This window comes from Apodemus sylvaticus, chromosome 2, assembly GCF_947179515.1.
Source record: "Apodemus sylvaticus chromosome 2, mApoSyl1.1, whole genome shotgun sequence".
Classification (NCBI taxonomy): domain Eukaryota; kingdom Metazoa; phylum Chordata; class Mammalia; order Rodentia; family Muridae; genus Apodemus; species Apodemus sylvaticus.
This window is the reverse complement of record NC_067473.1, coordinates 73,303,624-73,327,332: the sequence shown is the minus strand read 5'-3', so window position 1 is coordinate 73,327,332 and position 23,709 is coordinate 73,303,624. Positions and strand designations below refer to the sequence as shown.

Genomic DNA, 23,709 nt, shown 5'->3' with positions numbered 1-23,709 from the left:
ACAGCGATATCAGACTCTTGTCAGCAAGCAATTGTGGGTATCCACAATAGTGTCTGGGTTTTGTAACTGTGTATAGGAGGGATCCCTAGGAGTGGCAGTCTCTGGATGGTCTTTCCCGGAGTCTCTGCTCTACCCTTTGCCATACTTTCTCCACATCCTTGCCAGCACCTGCTGTCTCCTGAGTTTTTGATTTTAGCCATTCTGACTGGTGTGAGGTGAATTCTCAGGGTTGTTTTGATTTGCATTTCCCAGATGACTAAAGATGTTGAACATTTCTTTAGGTACTTCTCAGCCATTTGATATTCTTTAGTTGAAAATTCTTTGTTTAGCTGTGTACCCCATTTTTAATAGGGTTATTTGGTTCTCTGGAATCTAACTTCTTGAGTTCTTTGTGTATATTGGATATTAGCTCTCTATCAGATGTACCGTTGGTAAAGATCTTTTCTCAGTCTCTTGGTTGCCATTTTGTCCTATTGACAGTGTTTTTTGCCTTACAGAAGTGTTGTAATTTTATGAGGTACCATTTGTCAATTCTTGATCTTAGAGCATAAACTATTGGTGTTCTGTTCAGGAAAATTTCCCCTGTGCCCATGTGCTTGAGGCTCTTCCACACTTTCTTTTCTGTTAGTTTCAGTATGTCAGGTTTTATGTGGAGGTCCTTGATCCACATGGACTTGAGCTTTGTACAAGGAGATAAGAATGGATCGATTTGCATTTTTCTGCATGCTAACCACCAGTTGAACCAGCACCATTTGTTGAAAAAGTTAACTTTTTTTCCTTTTTTTTAAAAATGTATTTTTATTGAGTATCTTTTTCATTTACATTGCCAATGGTAAGACCTTTCCCAATTTTCCCCCTCCCAAAATCCCCCCTCCCAACGATTCCCTACCCCTCCTCCCACCTCCTGCCACCATGCATATGCCCCTCTACCCGACACAGTCCTCCCTTCCCCCCAACTTTCCCCCACCACCGTCTGTTTCCCTTTGTTGTGGCCTCTATTGAGTCTTTACCTGACCAAAGACCACTCCTCCCACTGATGCCCAACAAGGCATTCCTCTGCCACATGTATACCCCTTGGTATATATACCCCTGGAACCATGTATACCCCTTGGTTGATGGTTCAGTCTCTAGGAGTCTTGGGGTGTCTGGGTGTCCAAAGTCATTGTTCTTCCCATGGGGCTATATACCCCTTCAGCTCCTCCAGACCACCCTCCAGATCCTCCGTTGTGGACCCCAAGCTCAGTCCAATAGTTGGTTGCTAGTTTCTGCCTCTGTATTTGTAAGGCTCTGGCAGGGCCCCTCTGGAGACAGCCATGGCATACTCCTTTTGGTACACGCTTCTTGTCGTAGTGTCAGGATTTGGTGACTGTTTATAGGATGAATCCCCAGGTAGGGCACTTGCTGGGTGGCCTTTACTTCAGACTCTGCTCCACACATTGCTTCCCTTGATGCTCCTGTGAGTATTTTGTTCCCTTTCTCAGAGGAACCATAGCACCCTCACTTAAGTCCTCCTTCTTCTTGAGCTTCCTGTGCTGGGTGAATTGTAGCTTGTGTATTTTGAGCTTTTGGATTAGTATCCACTTAGGTCCTTTGTCAAAGATCAAGTGACCATAGGTGTGTGGGTTCATTTCTGGGTCTTCAGTGCTATTCCATTGATCTACCCGTCACTGGACCAATACCATGCAGTTTTTATCACTATTGCTTTGTAGTGCTGCTTGAGGTCCAGGATACTGATTTCCCCAGAAGTCCTTTTACTGTTGACAATAGTTTTAGCTATCCTGGGTTTTTTGTTATTCCAGATTGCCCTGGCCTGCAGGGGTTTTCCACAGGGGACCCTAGGAGAGAAGGGCAGAGAAATAGAGGCAGGAGAGGCAAAGAATTAGGCCAAGGCCAACTTTGTTCAAGGCCCCCAAAACTGTATTTTCTCAGGGAATTTATACAGGCAGGGGAAGAAGTAAGACAAGTGGGATTTTCCACGTAACCTGGGCATTCTGCCAAAGTGAATCTCTGGCAGCTGTAAGATGTTTTCTTCTTGTGCCAGGGCACAGTGACCATTGACCACCCAATCTCTCCGAGGTCTGTAGCTGAGGAGAAGTCAAAACCTAAGCTTATCTTTAAAACAGACACTAAACATAAAGTAAGGTCAGGTTGGCTCCTGGCACAGATGAATTTGAGAATTGCTCTAACTCTATAAAGAATTGAGCTGGAATTTTGATTGGGATTGCATTGAATATGTAGACTGCTTTTGACAAGATGGCCATTTTTACTATATTAATCCTGTCAATCCATGAGCATGGGAAATTTCTTTCTTCAGAGACTTGAAGTTCTTGTTTGGTTACAGTAAAACCAAGATACTTAATATTGTTTGTAAGTATTGTGAAGGGTGCCATTTCCCTAATTTCTTTCTTAGCCTGTTTATCCTTTGAGTATACAAAGGCTACTGATTTGTGTCAGTTAATTTTATATCCAGCAAATTTGCTGAAGTTATTTATCAGCTGTAGTAATTCTCTGGAGGAGGTTTTGGGTTCACTTAAGTATACTACCATATCATCTGCAAATAGTGATAGTTTGAGTTCTTCCTTACCAATTTGTATACCCTTTGAGCTCCTTTTGTTGTCTAATTGCTGGAGCTAGATCCTCAAGTACTACATCGAATAGATAGGGAGAGAGTGGGCAGCCTTGTCTAGTCCCTGATTTTGGTGAGCCCACTGCTCACTTACTTTAGACTCAGGGGCTAAAGTCTGGCTGAGCTGCTGTCCCAGGCAGAGGATGCTGCAGTGTTGCTGCTGACAGTGCTAACAAGGCTCAGTGACAACTCTGAGTCAATGTCCATTAGTCTTCAGGGAAGGAAGAGAGGGTGTCATGGAGCTCAGGGGGAAGGCAGGAGGCCAACTTAGGAGATTGAAGTAGCCCAGGGTCTTCAGGCTGCTCCTATCTATTTCCTTGGCTGATGGTGCTATTCAAAGATATGGGTGGGAAGGTGCATATACCTAGTTTGTTGTGGTATAGGGAAGCTGGAGCACTGAGGAAGGCATCTCACCAGTCAGGTCTGACAGCGTCTGGAATATAGGTTTGTGAGGATCTGTAATTTAACTTTATAGTTAGACCTAATATATCATCATTCACATGAAAAGTTTTAACTACGTACCATAGTACCTGTGGGGGCATAGCTCAGGGGTAGAGCATTTGACTGCAGATCAAGAGGTCCCTGGTTCAAATCCAGGTGCCCCCTTTTCATGTGATTTTTGGGATTTCTTACATGTACTTCTACTGTCCACATCCATGGTATAGCCCTACTTTCTCTCTGGAGCCAAGCAAGTCTTCACATTTTGAATGTATAGTGAGTTTATTCAACCTGTAAAAGCTAGGTTTTATTAGAAAGAATGATCAGTGGTTCTCAGTATATGGAATTCACAACACTGATGATTAGGCATCAGCAAAGGACACTCAAGAATATGGAGTGGGGGATCCTGGGCTGGTAATACACCAGATTTGGAGATGTCCAGTTGTTCCATCAGAGCTGGGAATGTGGGAAGAGGCTCTCAGAGGGAAGGGGACATGGGATCCTATGGATTTCATGACTCACAGGGTTCCTAAGCTGCTCATGGGCCTGGTCTGTATCCAGCAGTGGCCATGACTGGCATTTGTTCTACAGGGTTAGCATCTGTGCTGTAGCAGCCATGTGTCCCTGTTTTTACTGTTACCTCTTATAATACAGTTCCCAACAAAGATCCTGACTTTTTGGCAGCTGTTGCTGCAGCTCAGTGTTAGGGCCAAGCAGAGCCTGACCATGGTGGATCTATCTCTGCCTCATACCATGGACAGCTCCTCTGCCTGGCCTTCTTAGGAAAGAAGCAGAGAGCACAGGCAGTACTGTCTCCCTACTGTGCTGATGGCCTCAGTTGTTTCTAGTGTAGTGACAGAGAGTACAAAGTGACAGACATTCCATCCTAAAACCAAACACAGACTCAAATCAGCACAGTGCTGGCGTCAGTGTCCCTGTCCATTGTGTGTACTGTCATGTGTCCAATGGAGTGACAGACTCCATTGGAACTTTTGAGGATGTTGGCTCCTCCCCCAACTTGAAAGAGAAGTCCCACATGGCCTTTCTTGGCATATTTTTCTTTAACAAGTGATAGAGCCTAGGAAGATCCTATGTTGAATCCAGAGATCTTCTCAAATATTCATCTGAAACCCTGTGGGTGGTTTATATTAGTAGCCACCAAATAACAACTGTATGCTTTATATTTCTAATAACATGATAGTGTTTTCCTAAAAATAGTTCATATGGACACACACACACACACACACACACACACAAAATTTCTCTCAAAACTTGATGTTAAGCCTGTGCTGCCTCAGTGGTGAATGAAGCAATGGTAACTTTATGCTCTGTCTGCAATCCTTGTGAGAACCTCCTGTTTTTTGCACACACATCTTTAAGAATTCACCAGTGACGCTCCTAAGCATTTTTGTGTGCAATGGTTTAGCTACTTGCACAAGTCTTGTTCTATGGGTAAAATAAAATATACGCAAGAAGTATATTCACTAAATAAAATCAGTGAATGAAAAGTTTCTGAAGAAGCATTCTGTGATTGCCCTCATCATCTTATGGAAATCACAAAAGTTGTGCCAGTGACTTTCTGAATCTTCTCCCTTTTGCAGTCTCCACAGTGTGCATCATTTCTCTGTAGTCCTCCCTTACGTCTTTGACATCTCTGTAGTCTTTTAGACTCATTGTGATGGCTTCCAATGTCTCTTATTGTAGGAAGTGTGTCACTGTGGTTTTGGAGACCCTCTCCCTCTCCCTGGAAGGCCGTCTCTCCTGGCTGTAGTCAGATCAAGATGCAGAGCTCTCTTCCCCAGCACCATGCCTGCCTGCTCACTGCCATGAGTGTCGTCATGAGGATAATAAACTGAACCTCGGAAACCGTGAGCCAGCCCCAAGTAAATCTTGTCCTTTATAGAGGTTGCCTTGGTCCTGGTGTCTCTTCATAGCAATGGAAACTCTAATGGATACTCTCCAGCTGAGTCCCCAGAAATGGTGAGCTATAAGCATAATTTTTTTATTACTTTATTGTGTTCTATTATCTGCCACTCTGTCAACCATTATTCCACACCAATCCCTTCCTACATGTTAACATTAGATAGAAGAGAAAGAAAGTTTGAGGGGAAAGGAGGTTAGACCTCTTTAGAGTACTTCCTGTTGATTAGAAGTGTTGAGTTCCTGGGGAGGGGGGAAGTCCAGTCTTTGCTGTCTTAATATCTGCACCAGCAATCCAACAATCCAGTAATATAGCAGTTGAGTAATCCAGAAATCCAGCAATCATTGGCAAAAGCACCAGCATAAACCAGAAACAACAGGGAAAGCAACAGCGGCCACAGGCCCGCTCTGAACTTTCATATTTATACATTTTCAAGAGTCCCCAGAATTCCAAACATGAAATATGTGGAGCTGATGAAAATCATGCCCCTCTTTGAGCTCAAGACAGTTACAGTTAACAGCTATTGACAATTTGAGACATTCCTATATCCCACATCTGAGATTAAAATCAAACTATATTCATTAACCTAATTGTGTTTTTAAGAAACCAAAATTCTCACTGTACTGAATAGCAAAGGTTGCAGTCTTCTGGATATGGAGGGATTCTGGGTGTCTTGTGGTAGACTATGGGGAAGAACAAGGAAAATCCAAGCCTGACAGAGTCCAGTCTGAAGGAGGTGGGTCAGGTCCTCTAGCACATTGGAGATGTCACCATGTATGTCACCTTGGGTGAGGCAGTGCAGGTGACCTGTGCTAATGAGGGAGTCTACATAGGTACAAGAACAAGACTCAGGGACTTGATGTCAATCCAGCCTTGCTCCAAGACTGTCACCTGCTGATCACATGTTATCAATGACTGCACTGTATCACTCTTCAGTCACTGTGGTGTCCAGATGTCCTTCATCATTTCTGTAGGTATGATTTACTTGTGATATGGAGATATGAGTGAATGACTTGGTTATTAAGCAGGAGTGTTTTATTCGTCCCTACTAGAGAATCTGACCAAGGACTTTGGAGCAGACAGAGCACTTTCCATTCTGTCCACTCCTGCCTCCCACTCACCTCCAAAGGCTAGCTATGAAGCCATTGTGTTGCATGTGGGTTGTTACCCCAACCTGCAGGGGTTTTCAATGGGGACACTAAGAGAGAAGGGAAGAGAATGGAAAGGGCCGGAGACGCGAAGAACGAGGCCAAGATGGGTTTTCTGCTCAAGGTCTAACAAATTGAATTGTATGGAATTCATACAAGCAGGGGAAGAAATAAGGCAAGTGGGATTTTCCACAAAGCCTGGGCATTGTGCCAAGTGTAAGATATTTTCCTCTGGCAGGGCACAGAGACCGTCGACCACCAGATTTCTCCAAGGCCTGTAGCTGAGGAGAAGTCAAAACCTAAGTCCATGTTTAAAATGGAATCTGAACATAAAGTATAATCAGTTTGGCACCAGTCAGGTTGTAGTTGAGGCAAGTTTGAAGCAGCACCAGCTGCAGCCTCCTGCCTCAGATAGGACCTCAGCAGGAGAATGCTGTTCATTCATGAGGACATGACAGTCACATGTGCAGAGGCAGCTCAGGGCTGGGCCTCACAGGAGGAAGAAGATGATGACAGAGCACTGGCAAGTGCACGTCAGATGTTAGCAGCCTGGGAGTGGCCATGCAGATTCTGAGTGCCCATGAGACATTAATAAACAGGTGGGGGTATAGCTCAGGGGTAGAGCATTTGACTGCAGATCAAGAGGTCCCTGGTTCAAATCCAGGTGCCCCCTACCACAAGGTTGGTTTTACTCCTGGAGATATCACACACACACACACACACACACACACACAGAGAGAGAGAGAGAGAGAGAGAGAGAGAGAGAGAGAGAGACAGAGAGAGACAGAGAGAGACAGAGAGAGACAGAGAGAGACAGAGAAACAGAGAGATAGAGACAGTGACAGAGACAGAGAGATGGAGGATGGAGAGAGGGGGGGGGAGAGAGAGAGTTCTGTTTCTTCCATTCATTCCAGTCATGGACCTCAATAGACTTGGGATCTACAGACCAGCCCATCATGTGAAGAGATGTCTTTCTCGCATCTTTTCCTACATGCCAACTGTCTCCGATGTTCCTGCACATATCTACTTTCTCTGGTTGTGTTGGCATGTAGATACATAGATATGATATTTAATAGAAGGCAAGAACCATTAGGGAGAATTAGGGACTTTCTAGGCACTGCAGTTATAGTGTCAGCAAGTGTCCATGGACCAATATGGAAAGACTAACCATAGAAGTATGTGATTCTGTGGCTCTCTGGTGAATCTGTAGTCAGACCTAAGGAGGCAAGTCACAGAACTGGGCTGTGTGTGTACAGTGGACATTTTCCCTGTGATCCTCTTTCCCTCTTCTAGAGCCTACTTCTCACTGACTTCACCCTCAGAGTATAAAGGCTGTGTGAGCTGCTGTCACAGGCAGAGAGGGGTCCTGCAGTGTTGCTGCTGACAATGCTACCTCGGTTCTGTGACAAGTCTGATGACAGCCCATCAGTCTTCAGGGAAGGAAGAGAGGTGTGTCTGGGGGCCCAGGTAAAATGCAGTTGGCCATCTCAGAGCTACCCCAGGACAGCAGTGTGACGTAGGCTCAGGGTCAGCAGGCTGCTCCTCTCCTTTTCTTGGTAATGATGCTATTCAGGGATGGATCTGGAGAGCTGCAGAGCTGAGGAAGGCATCTCACCAGTCAGGTCTGGCAGCTTCTGGAAATTGGGTCTGTGAGCATCTGTAATTTCACTTTATAGTCAGTCATAATGTATCACCACTCAGATGAAAATTATTAATTATGTACACTTAATGTGGGGGTATAGCTCAGGGGTAGAGCATTTGACTGCAGATCAAGAGGTCCCTGGTTCAAATCCAGGTGCCCCCTTTTCGTGTAATTTTGGAAACTATCTGACCAGGTTGATAGTATAGACCTACTTTGTCTTTTGACTTAGATAGCTTGACACTCACCTCCGTGAGAGCACAGCAGTGTTATCACTCACCAGATCCCTTTTGTGGCAGGTGGCTGTGTGTGTTCATACCATCTCAAGTCTTTCTGTTGAGCAAGTCTCCACTATTTTTAGAATATAGATTCTAAAACTCAGAAGTCTAAGTTTCTAAAACCTAGAAAAGCTAGGTTTTATTAGAAAGAACCATCAGTGGGTCTCAGAATATATAAATTCAACACACAGATTCATTGGGCAGCCTCAAAGTACTGTAAACTAAATGAAGAAGGGGATAGAGGGATGGTATTTTCCTAGAGTTGGAGACATTCAATAGGTGCATCAGAGCTGGAAATGTGGGATTCCAGGCTCTCATGGGGAGAATAAAAGCCTTAGATTCTATAGATCACAGAGTTTCCAAACTGCTCATGGGCGTGGTTTGTATCCAGTGGTGACTCGTGACTGGCAACTGTTCCACAGGCTCAGCATCTGTGTTGTAGCAGCCATGTCTCCCTATGTAAGTGTTAGTCCTTAGAATGAGTTTCCTACAGAAGATCCTGACTTTCTTGGCAGCTGTTGCTACAACTCAGTGTAAAGGGCCAAGCAGAGCCTGACCCTGCTGCAGCTCTGTTTTGTGACACGGGCAGCTCCTCTGCCTGTCCTTTTCCTGAAGACACAGGGACCATGCAGACCCAACTGTCCTCCACTGTGCTGAGGTCCTCGGCTCTTTCTACAGTGACAGAGATTCTGATCACCTACTCAAACTCAAATGAGCACAGTGCTGGGGTGTCTCTTTCTCCAGTGTGTATTGACACATCAGTGACAAACTCCAGTGATGTTTTGGAGGATACTGATGTGTCCCCAAACTTCAAAAAGAAGTTCTGTGAGTCACATGAGTCTTTATTGGCATATTTTTGTTACAAGTAACAGAAGCTAAGAAGATCCAGTGTTGAATCCAAGGATCTTCTTGAATATTCATCTGAAACCTCGTAGTGGGTTTGTGGTTAGTAGTCACGAATACTAATTGTATGCTTCCAATGATACAACCATATTTTTCTAAAATAGGTCACTTCAACCTGCCCTCCATACAAATGTACTCCACTTTTTTCTCAAACTGGGTGTTAAAGTTTGGCTGAATGTTGTGCTGAGTTGAGCAATGGAACCCTCTTGCTCTGTCTCTGCAGTGCTGTGTGAACCTCCTGATATCTGCCTATGTGTCTGTAAGAACTTACCAGTGAGGCTTCTAAGCTTGTCATTTTTGTGTGTAATTGTTTGACTACTCTGCAAAAATCCTTGTTCTATGAGGAAAGCATTCAGTGGAAGTATATTTTCTAGATCAAGTGTGAATGAAAATTTTTCCATGAAGATGCATTCTGTGATTTTCCTCATCATCTTTTGCAAATCACAGAAATTGAGCTAGGGCCTCTCTGAATCCTTTCCATGTTCTCCATCTCCAGAGACTCCATTTTGTGACTATGAATCTTTCTTACATCTTTGTTATCTGTGTGGGTATGTGATGGTTTCTAGGAGAAGGATTCACAGGGCAGAAATGCCTGTGAACTAGAAATTTCTCATTTCTTTGGGGACTCAGTTATGTCCTGTGATGTCCTGCTGAAACAGACAAATGAGTGGATGCTTTGCTGAAGAAGACAGGTGAAGGATGTGTGATGATTAGATAGGGTGTTAATCTAATCCCACAGTCTGTGTAACAAAGCTTTTGCATTGGTTCACCTTGCACCACATTTGTGATCTTTGCTTGTTGTGACTTCACACATAGTTACTTGCCAAAGAACTTCTCACAGTATTTCAGCTGCTTCTGCAGACTCATGTTGATTTTGCGGAGCCTCTCAGTTTTTTCTGGATCCAACTGCCACTGCTGCTTTGTGTTTTATATTTCCAGAGTGCACTGGACTGGTGACAACAATGGTTGAAGTTTTCGCCAAATAACCACTTGTAAGCAGGCCTGCAAACCCTGTTCTCTATTGTTGTTTTCTATTAGCTCCAGTAGGTGGTCTAGAAAGGAGGTTGAAGCATTTAAGAATCCTCATTTAAGTAGGTTTTGAAAAACCCAAGCCTACATTCTGCAGGCTATGCTCTGACTGTTCGAGTAACCAGTCTTTGTACCTGGTCCATGCAGATGCTGAGCTGGTGGTTTAGGGTCAATTCTCTCTCAAATTTGGAGATCTTCATTTAAATTTTGGACCAGTAAATAACACAGTAGGAGACCAGAGGGTGAAAATCACAGACTACATGACACAATACATGAATGTGCTGAAGGCTAGAGTGGAGTGTGGAGTGAAACCAAGTGGAGAATTTCAGGCAAAATCACAGGAGGGAAGGAGAGCAGGACTGCAGCTCTGTCCTTGATTCTGCAATTGAGGCCCCACAGATGCTGGCCAGCAAAGAATGTAGAGTGCTGTGCATGAACGGACTCTGGGTGTCCTGAGGTAGGTGTGTGGGGAAGGATATGGTAATTGGAAGCCTGGTAGACTCCAGGCTGAAGGAGGTGGGTCAGGTTCTTTAGCACACTGGAGACTAACCAGCAGCATGTGATATATTTATCCTTGGGTGAGGTAGTGCTGGTGATCTGTGATAATGAGAAATTCTGCATAGTTGGCAAGAACAAGACACAGGAACTTTGTCTCAATGTTCTCTAAGAATGTGACTCCTGCTGATAATTTGATATCAACCAGGGTCCTGTCTCATATTTCAGTGACATGGTCTCCAGATGTCCTTCATCGTATCTGTGGACTCTGTTTTCTCTTTATTATTAAGCAGGAGTGTTTTATTTGTCCCACCTAGAAAATCTGACCAAGGAGTTCTCACCAGACCGAGAACTTTCATTTCTGTCCAGTTCTAGTGACAGTGAGTAAGCAAAGGACACTCAAAAAAATGGAGTAAGATATACTGGCCTGGTAATTCGGTAGAGCGTGCAATGTCCAATTGTTCCATCAGAGTTGGACATTTGGGAATCCAGGCTTTCACAGGGGATGGGAACATAAGATCATATGGATTCTATACACCACACTTTTTCTAAGGTGCTCATTGGCCTTTGACACCTCCAAAGGTCAGCTTTTGCATTTGTATATGGCTTTTTTAGTTGGGTTAAAAGTTGAAGTAGCACCACTGTAGTCTCCTGAATTTAATGCCCCTGCCTCACCTAGAATTTAAACCAGAAATATACCAGCCATTCCTGAGGACATGGCAGTCTGATGTGCAGAGGCAGCTCAGGGCTGGGCCTCACAGGAGGAAGAAGATGATGACAGAGCACTGGCAAGTGCACGTCAGATGTTAGCAGCCTGGGAGTGGCCATGCAGGTTCTGAGTGCCCGTGAGACATTAATGTACAGGTGGGGGCATAGCTCAGGGGTAGAGCATTTGACTGCAGATCAAGAGGTCCCTGGTTCAAATCCAGGTGCCCCCTACCACAAGGTTGTTTTTACTCCTGGACATATCACAAATTCACAGTCCTGTTTCTTCCATTCACTGCAGGCCTAGGAGCTCCAGACCAGCCTGCCATGTGGACAGATGGCTGTTCCCTATCTCTTCCTACATGCTGACTGCCCCCCCTTCTTATTATCTGTCTCCCCTGTTCCTGCACAATCATAGTTTCTATGGTTCTCTTGGCTTCTAAATAGAAGGCATGTACAATAGGGGAAATGTGCCTCTCTGACTATCAGGTGAATCTATGGTCAGAACTAAGGAGGCAAGTCACAGAATTGGGCTGTGTGTAGGGTGGACATTTGCCCTGTGAGCTTCTCTCCCCCTTCCTGAGCCCACTGCTCACTTCAGCCTCAGAGGCTAAAGACTGGCTGAGCTGCTGACCCAGGCACAGAAGGATCCTACAGCGTTGCAGCTGACAATGTCAGACAATGACAGACAATGACAGGCCCTGCGAGAACTCTGAGTGATAGTACATTTGTCTGCTGGTAAGGAATATTTGGGGTGTCTGTAGGCCCAGGTGGAAGGCAGTTGGCCAGCTCAGGAGCTAACCCAGGACAGCAGTGTGAAGGGAGCTCAGCATCTGAAGGCTGTTCTTCTCCATTTCCTTGCCTGATGATGCAATTCAAGGATGGGCCTGGAAATCTGCAGAGCTGAGGAAGGCATCACACCAGTCAGGTCTGGGAGCTTCTGGGATATAGTCTGTGAGGATCTGTAATTTAACTTTATAGTCCATCCTAATCTATCACCATTGAGAATGAAAACTATTAACTGTGTACACTTGTACCCATGGGGGCATAGCTCAGGGGTAGAGCATTTGACTGCAGATCAAGAGGTCCCTGGTTCAAATCCAGGTGCCCCCTTTTCATGTGATTTTGGAAACTGTCCACATGTTTGGTGTAGACACACTTTCCCTCTTGCATCATGGCTAGAGATTTAACTCATCTATGCCACAGTTGTGCCATCAGATCCTTCATGTGCCAGCTGGTTCTGTGTGTTCATTGAACCTCAAGGCTTTCATGTTAGCGAGTATTTAGCATTTTCAGAATGTATAGTGAGTTTCCTAAACCTAAAAAATCTAGGTTTTATTAGAGAAAACAAACAGTGGTTCTCAGCATATGGAATTCAACATATGAATGCATTGGGCATCAGCAAAGGACACTCAAGAAAATGGAGTAGGGGATACTAGCCTGGTAATTTAGTAGAGTTGGAGATGTCCAATTGGTCCATCAGAGCTGAAAATGTGGGAATCCAGGCTTTCACAGGGCATGGGAGCATAAGATCATATGGATTCCATAGATCACACTTTCCCTAAGGTGCTCATTAGCCTGGCTTGTATCCAACAGTGGCTCATGACTGACATCTGTCTAATGACAGCATCCGTGCTATCGCAGCCGTGTGTCCATAGTTTGTGTCACCTTTTGGCATAAATTCCCGACAAAGATCCTGACATTCTTGACAGCTGTTGGTTACTACAGCTCTGTGTAAAGGGCCAACCAGAGCCTAACCATGCTGGATCTGTGACCATGGACACATGTAGCCGTGTGTCCGTGTACCATGGACAGCTCCTGTGTCTGTCCCTTGTGCTGCAATCACAGAGTAACCATGCTGACCCCACTCTCCTCCACTGTGCTGTTGGCCAACTGCAGGTTTATATTTCTGATACCACAGCCACATTTTCATACAAATAGTTCATTCTGTCATTTTTGCCACAATTCAAGCAAACTGCAGTTGAAAGTTCTGTATTTTCTGATTAGAAGATTATTGGAGGTGCTTCCTGATGCTCATGTATCTGTTGGTGTGTCTGTCTGTCTGAAAAGCCTTTAATTATTAAAGAATATTACATTTCAGATCCTTCAGTTCTATGAAGTAGTTGAGGGCCATCTTTCTAAAGTATATCTTTCTAAAGTCATGCCTCATTTCTCAGGATGTCTTCTCTGGAAAGATCTAATCATTATAAGTTTAGATGGTATCCATATCTTTTCATTTTTTGTAAAATCATAAGCAAAGCCCCATTTCCAACACAAAACAATTGCAGGCTTCTATTTTCATGTTAGCACATCCTTATATGGGATGATTTAATTCCAGTTTTTTCTATAATCTGTTGTCTCTAGGCGGCTCTTGTTCCTTTTTTATTAAGAATATATAAGGTTAACAAAGTAGTATGTAGTTCGTCCCTTGGGTGGGGGTGTCATTCTTTCTTTTTTGTATTATAACACTTTCCTTTAAGGTATGAGAAGATATTTCTCCAACTGTGTGTTCTGTAGTATCATATTCCTACAATGTGCTTTATATTATAATATGCAAAGAATTGCTTTATCTTACTGTTGATATATGTGGAGACAGTATGAGTCTTAGTTTATACAGGTAGTCCCATAATTGCCATTACTTCCAATAAACTCAGAATCAGCCTTTTCAGAACTAAAAGCCCTTGCCCATTGAAACCCTGAGCTTGTATGAATCATACAGCGCACAAACTTTCCTGTTCTAAATCTGCAGAATGAAACAGCTTTCATTTCTTTCTTTACCACTTAGGGTTATTTCCAGCAGGTAATAATAGAGTTTGGTTATTCAGGGAACAAGTAGGACATTGTCTTATAATTTCCTTCTTGTCAAGCAATAGAAAAAATTCTCATTAAAACTCTAATGCTAATGCTGGGGTCAGGAATGGCTTCACAAACTACACAAACACTGTTCTCAGTCAGACAGGGTTAGTTTAATTGAGCAAATGCCCCAGGACTGGTCAACCAGGGCTATGGTCTAGATTTAGGAACTGAACTATGAACCCGAGGGAAGATCCTACAGGGTTTGTGATCCCCAGTCCACAAAAATCTGTGCCAAGTTATTTCACCCATCAGGATTCAAGGATAGGGGATGTCCCTACCCTTGTCTTTGTTGTACATTTACTTTGGTCCCATTAATTGGGGTGTCCACATGTGGCAGGGGATTTTCCTTGTCTAATATTCACATCCTAACTTGTCTATCAGGATGAGACTTGTCTAACATTCGTGTCTTAACTTGCCAACCAGGATGTGGAGACAGTATGAGTACCCACCTCCTTGGCTCTTTCTGCCAAGTAGGATGTCAGTTCCAGGAAAGTCTTGAGAACTTAAACCTTACTGGATCACTACTCAAAATGACAGTCTTTTCCCAATAGTTTCTCATATTAAGACATGTGTCTCTCTTTTGTTGGGGTTTATCCCAGGGACAGCTTAAACTGTAAAGTATTATGCCCATGTGCAGGAAGTACCGTTGGGTAGTTGGTTTGAGGCCAAGCTTATTTTAGATAACTATACAGGACAGTTGTATTGACTTTTATCATGCTTTGTTTCCAAGGGAAGAGAACATAACAGAATATATAATCAAGCTTGGCATGAGAAAGTCTCTTTGTAACAGCAGAAACGTATGAGAAAGTTTCTTTATAATGTAGGCTAGCCAAGTAACTGTTACCTAGGCCTTAACATTTTACCTAAAATTTACCATGGTGTTTTTCATGAACTTCTGAGGCTTCTAACACATTTCCTACTAATACTTGGTTAATCTCATTTCCTCACACCAATGCACCTAGAAAACCTGTATGAGACCAATATGAGTAATATATCATGTATAGTTTCTATTTCTTATTGCCTGATTTGGTTGCATAAATAACAAAGTTAATTCTGAATTATCAAGAATAAATTCATCAGTTTCTATATGCAAAACAAGAGATTCAGGAAAATATGATAACATCATAAGAAATGCATACAACTCTGATTTTTGAACTGAAGTTATGGGCTTGGATGACTTTGCTTATGTTGTCTGCTTTATAACCTGCCGTTCCCAATATATTTGTATCAGTATAGAATCAAGAAGTGTTGGGATTTGGCATTCTATTTACAATATGTTGGGGAATTCAAAAATTCTTTGTATAAAGTACAGATGCCTGATTTTAGGATATTTGTCATTAATTTCTCCTAAAGAGTTGCTACAAGCTCATTACAAATCTTAATTGATTAGCAGCATCCTCTGGAAGTGGCATGCTTGGTTTTCTGAGGAACCGCCAGACTTTTTTCCATAGTGGTTGTACCCAGTTGCAATCACACCAGCAGTGGAGGAACGTTCTTCTTTCTCCACATCCTTGCCTGAGCTAATGACATAATCTCATCATCGGTAAAAGGCACTACCATTTCTGCCAGGCCTGTTGTTGACAATTGACTTGCTCTACTTTTTATGATTAATCCAGAAACCTTTTCTGTGTAAGTCTTTAAATTTTTTACTTTGTTTACGCGCTAAAAAAATTCATGTCATAATACTGTCATTCCTTTGCATAAGTCCAGTGGTAGAATAAGTTAAAGGCAAAATAATGAAAATACAATCAAGTTTAGGATCAATTCAATCCACATATGCATCTTGCAGTTTCTATTCTACTAGAGTTGTGTCTCCCTCCCTCCCTCCCTCCCTTCCTCCCTCCCTCCCTCCCTTCCTCCCTCCCTCCCTCCTTTCCTCCATCCATCCCTCCCCTGCCACACCTCACTCCCTCTCTCAGCTTTCAACCATCCTGGACTGTATAAGTTTCAATCTCCTTGTAACTTTTGAAACAAATTGCTTAATTCATGAATAGTTAATTCAATTGTATATTGTCACCATTAATTTTTGAAAATCATTAAGAGTTTTTAACTGATCTACAGATCTGAACATTTTGTGGTTGATTTTTTTTTCTGCATTCTTTGTTTACATTCCAAATGATTTTCCCTTTCCTGGTTCCCCCCTCCCCATAAGTTCCATAAGCACTCTTCCATCCACCCATTCCCCAATCAGCCCCCTCCCACTTCTCTGTCCTGGTAATCCCCTACAATGCTGCATCAAGCCTTTCCAGGACCAGAGCCGTCTCCTTCCTTCTTCTTGGGAATCATTTGATATGTGAGTTGTGTCTTGGGTATTCAGAGCTTCTGGGCTAATATCCACTTATCAGTGACTGCATTCCATGTGTGTTCTTATGTGAATGAACTACTTCACTTAGGATGATATTTTCCAGTTCCAACCATTTGCCTAAGAATTTCATGAATTCATTGTTTTTAATTGCTGAGTAGTATTCCATTGTGTAAATATACCACATTTTCTGTATCCATTCCTCCACTGAGGGACATCTGGGTTCTTTCCAGCTTCTGGCTATTATAAATAAGGCTGCTATGAACATAGTGGAGCATGTGTCCTTATTGCATGCCGGGGAATCCTCTGGGTATATGCCCAGGAGTGGTATAGCAGGGTCCTCCAGAAGTGTCATGTCACTGTCTCCACCCAGGGGTAAGGCCTTTGCCATTTGGGGGTGCTTTCCCCAAGGCCTGGAACTTCCTGCTCCCAGCTTCCGTTTGTCAGGGCACTCTTGGGCTCAGTGGCCTCTCTCCTTGTATATGTGCACTGGTCCTTTTCTGTCTGTCTTCTCTGCTTTCCTTAACTACTGTATCCAGGACTTGCTGTAGATTATTTCCTTATTGCTTTTATTTCTCTTTCTCTGCTCCTTCTCTTCCTCTATCTTCCTGTAATGATAGACTTTCTCAGCAATCTGCACTAAATCCATCAATGGCTTATCTTGTCTTTCTAGCCTCTGAAGCTTTTTCCTGATATCTCTATTAGCCTGGTCTCTAAAAGGCACCATCACAGTAGTTTTATGCTCCTTGATGCGGGGGTCATAGGGTGTATATTGGAGGAATGTCTCCATGAGCTGCTCTAGAAAGGCTGTGGGTGACTCATCTGGTCTCTGCTCAACCTCACATACCTTGATCAGATTTTTGGGTCATTATGTGGCCCCCTTGAGACCTGCCAATGAACCTGCAAGTACCTCTTACCTTTCACCATATTAAAATCCCAGTCAGGTCTACTCAGGGAAAGCCCACTGTCCATGACAGCTTGGTCAATTGATGGTGTCCCCATGTCTGAGGGGGCATTCTTTCTGCCTTCCTACATTATAAATAAAGCAGTCTCCAGGAAGTTGGGGGTCTCCTCCCACCTGTCCCTCCAGTAAAGGGGAGTGCAATGGCCCAGGTCCTATATGGGCTGAGGATCCCAGAACCAGTACCAGTACTGGCGGGGCCATGGGGCAAGGTTAGGTAGACATGGATGAGGATGGTCTTAGAGGATCAACTTCTCAGGTCTGGACCCATCCTCTTGCTCTTCCTCCTTCCTGAAGGTCAGAACCTGTGAAGTGGGTCTTGAGGAAAGAAAGGTTTTTATCTGGGGGGAGGGGGTCTCTACTAGATTCTTTTAGTTCAACAGACTATCACATATTGTTGAGCCAATCACAGCCCAATCATCTGCCCCGGTGTAGGAGGAGCTTCTCCAGTGGGAGTGGTAGCTGAACTCCAGTTGGTTGGACTAAGTGGAAATTCCTGGTTCCTTTGGAGATTTACCCTGTGGACCAGGCTGGCCTCGAACTCAGAAATCCGCCTGCCTCTGCCTCCCAGAGTGCTGGGATTACAGGCGTGTGCCACCACTGCCCCGCTAGATTCTTTTAGTAACTATATAGGGCACTTGGTCTGGGTTCCTGAAGAATCCTGCCCTAAAGACTCTCTGGTCTACTGCTTTGATCACCTGCAAGTCGAAGGTCCCTATAAGTGGGTCATTTGGAGAAGCCGAGAGTTCCTAACTTGTCTTTCAGTCTGTCCAATGTCTAAAAAAATGTCGCCAGTCTAAGTCCAAGAACACAGAATGAGATACCAGCAAACACAAAGAAAAACAATCAGCACACAGACAGCTCGACCCTGCCATGGGTGGGAGTCCAGGCCCAAGAACACAGAGAAAGACAATCAACAAACAGTTCACCCTTTCCAAGGATGCTAAACAAAGTTGTCTTGTTCTTTCAGTCTCTGAAACAAACCAGGGGTCCCTGCCAATACAGCAGGAGCTAGATAAACCAGGTTAAAGCAAGACTTGACTCCCACTGACATTATCTTGCTGTTTCCAGAAGGAGTGGAGAATTCCTGGCTTCCTCCAGGGGGACCTGAAGTGTCCTCAGGCCTCCTGCAGTCTCAATATTAATGCATGTCTGCCCACCACACTTGACCACACTAGACATCTTATGCTTTCCAAGCCTCCCAGACACTTGCAAGCAAACCAAAAGTTCATACATGCTTACAGACTCAGACGTTGACAAACAGTGAGATAGACAAAAAATATGGTATGCACTTGAGACCTCCGATCCACCACTCTCCAGGTCAGATTCCTGGCCAATGCACCAAATCTAAGACTCTGGTGAGCCTTAGCTTACTGGGGACCTCGTGAGTGAACAATGTGAAGTCGGGAATTGATGCCAAAAGCAAGAGGACCCTGCACACGGAGAGAGAGAACGACCCCATGAAGCTTGTCCAATGAGCCTTTATACAGTTCTCGAGGCAGCAACCATTAGGCACAATGTGGTTGGCAGAACAGTGTGACTTTTAAACTAATTGGTCTATAGGGAATGAGGTAGGTGGCCAAAGGTCATTTCATGGAATGTGTCTAAGAGCTCTGGGCCTCCCCTACCAGCAGGTGGTAGCTGGTGGTCTGTCCTTCCTCCCTGTAATTATCCCCTCCCTTCCAGAGGGGAGGGATAACCTTGTTCATTATGACCTTTCTCACCCTCCAGGAAGACCTGGCAGATACGTCCTTGGAAGAGTTTGTGACCCACACTGACAACCACAGCCTGCACAGCCTGGTTCAGGAGTGTGGGAGGAGGTACTGTGCCTTTCTAGACACTGGGTAGCCGTTGTTGACTGTGGAAGAGAGTCCTAGCACCATCAACCTTCTTACCTTTTACAAACTTCTCAAATGTTTCCATTTTTTTCTAGAAAAAGTGTTCATAATGGATTTGAATATAATATGCAACACGAAACCCAATATCTTGTAGGAAGAGACATCAGAGCAAAGAAAGAAAGACGTCACACACACATACTTACAGGTAGTTCTAAATGACCCAAAGGAGAAAGACCCAAGAAATGGGTTTGTATATGTGAGCATATGGGCAAACTCATTGTCCCTAGCCTTCATCCCTCAACAACAAATCTGTAAGCTACTCAGTTATTTCCTACTGAGCACATGAGTACATGGCTATCTGGGGTTCTTTGGGAACCCAGGAAAACATCAACAAATTCCCTTACTATATAGATCTATGACTCTAGAGAACCCTGACTAATACAGAAGTTGGTACTGGGAATGGTTCTAGAGGAGCAGAGATGTATAAGGATGAATCTTTCAAAAAATCTGGAGTTGGTTTCATAATTCACCAGCAACTTCAACTACTGAAACCTCTCCAGATTCCGTTCCCTCCTGGGAGCTCGGAGACCCGTGATTGAAACTGTATCAAGCTTAAAGAAGCTAATGCTTTTGATTATTTTGATGAATTAAGTCATTAGTTGTACAAAACTTTCTACAAGTTGGGGAAAAAATGGAAAATGAATTTGCTGGCTGGTTGCTCTTAGCATCTCTGGGAAAAAAACAATGAAGGAAAAGGAGGAGTTGTGTGATAAAATCGAATGGCTCCAGGCACAAGTAAAGAATCTAAAAGTTGTTAAGTGTGTCCTTGAAGAGAATCTTCTCTTTAGCAGCCACAGAGCTCAAGTTGCAGAAAATCAAACTGAAGCCCTCATTATAAGGTTGGCAGAATTACAGTGAAAATTCAAGTCTTAGCCTCACTGGGTGTCAACAGTTAAAGTAAGGGCATTAATTGGCAAAGAATGGGATCCTATAACTTGGGGTGGGGATGTGTGGGAAGACCCTGTTGAAGCTGAGAATTTTGAATTTTCAGATTTTCAAGGGTTTGTCCCACCTGAGGAAGTAGAACCCTTAGCTCCACCCCTGAAATAATACTTTCCGTACACAAGGAAATTAATCCCTCAGAGCCTAATAAACCAGCAGTTACTTTCACTGAAGAAAATGCCAGACAAGACAATACTGATGTTTCAAGGCTCACCAATAGTTTCTTCTTGACCTATAAACCAAACTCAAGACAAAACAGGCCCCTAGAGGGGAGGTAGAAAGTGTAGTCCATAAGGAAATACACTATACTACTAAGGAGTTTAAAGAGTTTGCTAATTCATTCAATCACAAGTCTGGGGAATATGTGTGGGAATGGATTTTAAGGGTGTGGGATGATGGTGGAAGGAACATAAATCTAGAGCAGGTTGTTTGTTGACATGGGCCCTCAGAGTAGAGATTCTAGGTTTAATATGGAAGCTTACACAGTTAAAAATAAGTTGTCAGAAATTTGTTTGAATGGTTGGCTGAAGTGTTTATCAAAAGATGGCCTACAGTAAAGGAGTTGGAGATGCCTGATCTATCCCTTGGCTTAGTGTTGATGAAGGGATTTTAAGGCTTATTAAAATGCTAGAGTGGATACATCATGTAAAACCTAATCCCTCACAATGGGAAGGTCCAGAAGATATGCCCTTTACCAGTCCTATAAGATGCAAACTGATGAGAGGGACACCAGCACATTTGAAGAGTTTTGTTCTTGCCCTTTTCCTTGTGCCAGACCTTAGGATTGCTGTTCAATTAGATAAATTAAATTCAATGGGTTTAATTAGGCCCCGAGGTAACAAAGGCCAGGTGGTAGCGTTGAATCTCCAGAGACAAGGTGATCACAGTTATTATGATGGACAGCACAGCCAAAATAATGTTTATAATAACATACTCCATAATGATCAGCACAGAAGAGGTGAAATTTATAATGGCATGACTCGTTTGGACCTCTGGTACTGGCTAATCAATCATGGTGTTTCCAGACACGAAATAGGAAGCCTACTACATATATGTTTGATCTGTATAAACAGAAAAATCCTCAAACAAATTAAAGAAAGGCTACACTGGATTGTAGCAAAAGGCAGTCTCGTCCAGTGAATCAATTTCCAGACTTGATCTAATTTGCAGATCCAGAATCCCTTGAACGAAGGGGTGGTCGGGTTCCCCTGAGGAAGGATCTTGATACGACACCAAAAGTTTTGCTGTTAGCCTTTTCCCAATTCTTCCCCAGAGGGACATGCAACCTTTTACAAGGGTAACTGCACACTGGGGTAAAGGAAATAATCAGACTTTGCTGGTTCTATTGGATACTGGTTCTAAATTGACACTGATACCAGGAGATCCAAAGAAACATTGTGCTCCTCCAGTTAGAGTAGGAGCTTGTGGAGGACAGGTGATTAATGAAGTTTTGACTGACGTGCTGTCCAGTAGGTCCAGTAGGCCCCCAAACACATCCTGTGGTCATTTCCCCAGTTCCAGAATGTATAATTGGGATATATACTCTCAGAAATTGGTAGAAGTCTCACATTGGTTCCCTAACCTGTGTAGTGAGGACTATTATGGTTGGAAAAGCTAAATGGAAGCCTTTAGAGTTGCCTCTGCCAAAGAAAAGAGTGAATCAAAAACAGTATCGTATTTCTGGAGGAATTGCAGAAATTACTGCCACTATCAAGTACCTGAAAGATGCAGGGGTGGTGGTTCCCACCACATCTCCCTTTAACTATCCCATCTGGCCAATGCAGAAGACAGATGGATCATGGAGGATGACAGTTGACTGTGGAAAACTAAATCAGGTAGTAACTCCAGTTGCAGCTGCTACCAGATGTAGTTTCATTACTTGAGTAAACACATCTTCTGGAACCTGGTATGCAGCTATTGACCTGGCAAATGCCTTCTTCTCAGTACCTGCCCATAAGGACCACCAGAAGCAGTTTGCTTTCAGGTGGTAAGGCCAGCAGTATACCTTTACAGTTTTGCCTCAAGGACATATTACCTCTCCTGCCCAGTGTCATAACTTAGTTAGAAGGGACCTTGATCATTTGTCTCTTCCACAAAATATCACATTGGTGCACTATATTGATGATATTATGCTGATTGGACCAAGTGAGCAGGAAGTAGCAACCACTTTGGACTCATTGGTAACACATGCATATCAGAGGATGGGAAATAAATCCAACCAAAATTCAAGGACTGTCTACCTCAGTGAAATTCTTAGGAGTACAGTGGTGTGGGGAACGCAGAGATATTCCTTCTAAGGTGAAAGATAAGTTATGGCACCTGGCCCCTTCTACCACTAAGAAAGAAGCACAATGTTTAGTGGGTCTATTTGGATTCTGGAGACAGCACATTCCTCACTTAGGTGTGGTACTCAGGCCTATTTATCAAGTGACTTGGAAAGCTGATATCTTTGTGTGGGGCCTGGAACAAGAGAAGGTTCTTCAACAGGTCCAGGCTGCTGTGAAGGCTGCTCTACCATTTGAACTTTATGATCAGCAGACCTAATGACACTTGAGGTGTCAGTAGCAGATAGAGATGCTGTTTGGAGCCTTTGGCAGGCCCCTGTAGGTGAATCACAGAGGAGACCTTTGGGATTTTGGAGCAAAGCTCTACCATAGTGTGCAGACAACTATTCTCCCTTTGAAAAACAGCTCTTGGCCTGCTATTGGGCCTTAGTAGATGCTGGACGTTTGACAATAGGACAGCAAGTTGCTATGTGACCTGAACTGCCCATCATGAGCTGGGTGTTATTAGACCCTCCAAGTCATAAAGTAGGACGTGCACAGCAGCAGTTTATTATCAAATTGAAGTGGTATGTACGTGATCGGACCAGAGCAGGTCCTGAAGGCACAAGCAAGTTACATGACGTTGCTCAAATGCCTATGTTTTTCTATTCCTATTACAATACCATCTGCTGCCAATAGTGCACATATAACCTCATGCTGTGTTCCCTATGATCATCTGACTGAAGAAGAGAAGAGTAGGACTTGGTTTACTGATGGCTCTGCACGTTATGCAGGCACCACCCAGAAGTGGACAGTTGCAGCATTGCAACCCCTTTCCAGGACAACCCTGAAAGATAAAGAAAAATCTTCACAGTGGGCAGAAATTCGGGCAGTACACATGGCATTACAGTTTGTTTGGAAGAAGAAATGGCCAGAAGTATGATTGATCACTGACTCATGGGCTGTAGCCAGTGGATTGGCTGCATGGTCAGGGACTTGGAAAGATCATGATTGGAAAATTGGTGAGAAAGACAACTGGGGAAGAAGTTTGTAGGTAGATCTCTCCAAATGGGCAAAAGATGTGAAGATATTTATGTCCCATGTAAATATCCACCAAAAGGTGATTTCATCTGAGGAGGAGTTCAATAATCAAGTGGATAAGATGACCCTTTCTGTGGATAGTCTGCCTCTTTCCCCAGCCATCCCTGTCATTGCCCAATGGGCATGTGAACATAGTGGCCATGGTGGCCGAGACAGAGGTTATGCTTGGGCTCAGCAACACGGACTTCCACTCACCAAGGCTG

At 43.7% G+C, this 23,709-nt stretch overlaps 5 non-coding genes across 5 annotated transcripts; all 5 read left to right on the top strand.

Annotated features, from left to right (window-relative positions):
• The first annotated feature begins 3,160 nt into the window (after positions 1-3,160).
• On the top strand, positions 3,161-3,232 carry Trnac-gca (transfer RNA cysteine (anticodon GCA)). Its single transcript has one exon. It is a non-coding gene; the product is annotated as a tRNA-Cys (tRNA).
• Positions 3,233-6,734: 3,502 nt separating this feature from the next.
• On the top strand, positions 6,735-6,806 carry Trnac-gca (transfer RNA cysteine (anticodon GCA)). The gene has a single exon. It is a non-coding gene; the product is annotated as a tRNA-Cys (tRNA).
• A 1,059-nt stretch (positions 6,807-7,865) lies between these two features.
• Positions 7,866-7,937, top strand: Trnac-gca (transfer RNA cysteine (anticodon GCA)). Its single transcript has one exon. It is a non-coding gene; the product is annotated as a tRNA-Cys (tRNA).
• A 3,406-nt stretch (positions 7,938-11,343) lies between these two features.
• Trnac-gca (transfer RNA cysteine (anticodon GCA)) lies at positions 11,344-11,415 on the top strand. Its single transcript has one exon. It is a non-coding gene; the product is annotated as a tRNA-Cys (tRNA).
• Positions 11,416-12,223: 808 nt separating this feature from the next.
• Trnac-gca (transfer RNA cysteine (anticodon GCA)) lies at positions 12,224-12,295 on the top strand. Its single transcript has one exon. It is a non-coding gene; the product is annotated as a tRNA-Cys (tRNA).
• The last annotated feature ends 11,414 nt before the right edge of the window (positions 12,296-23,709 follow it).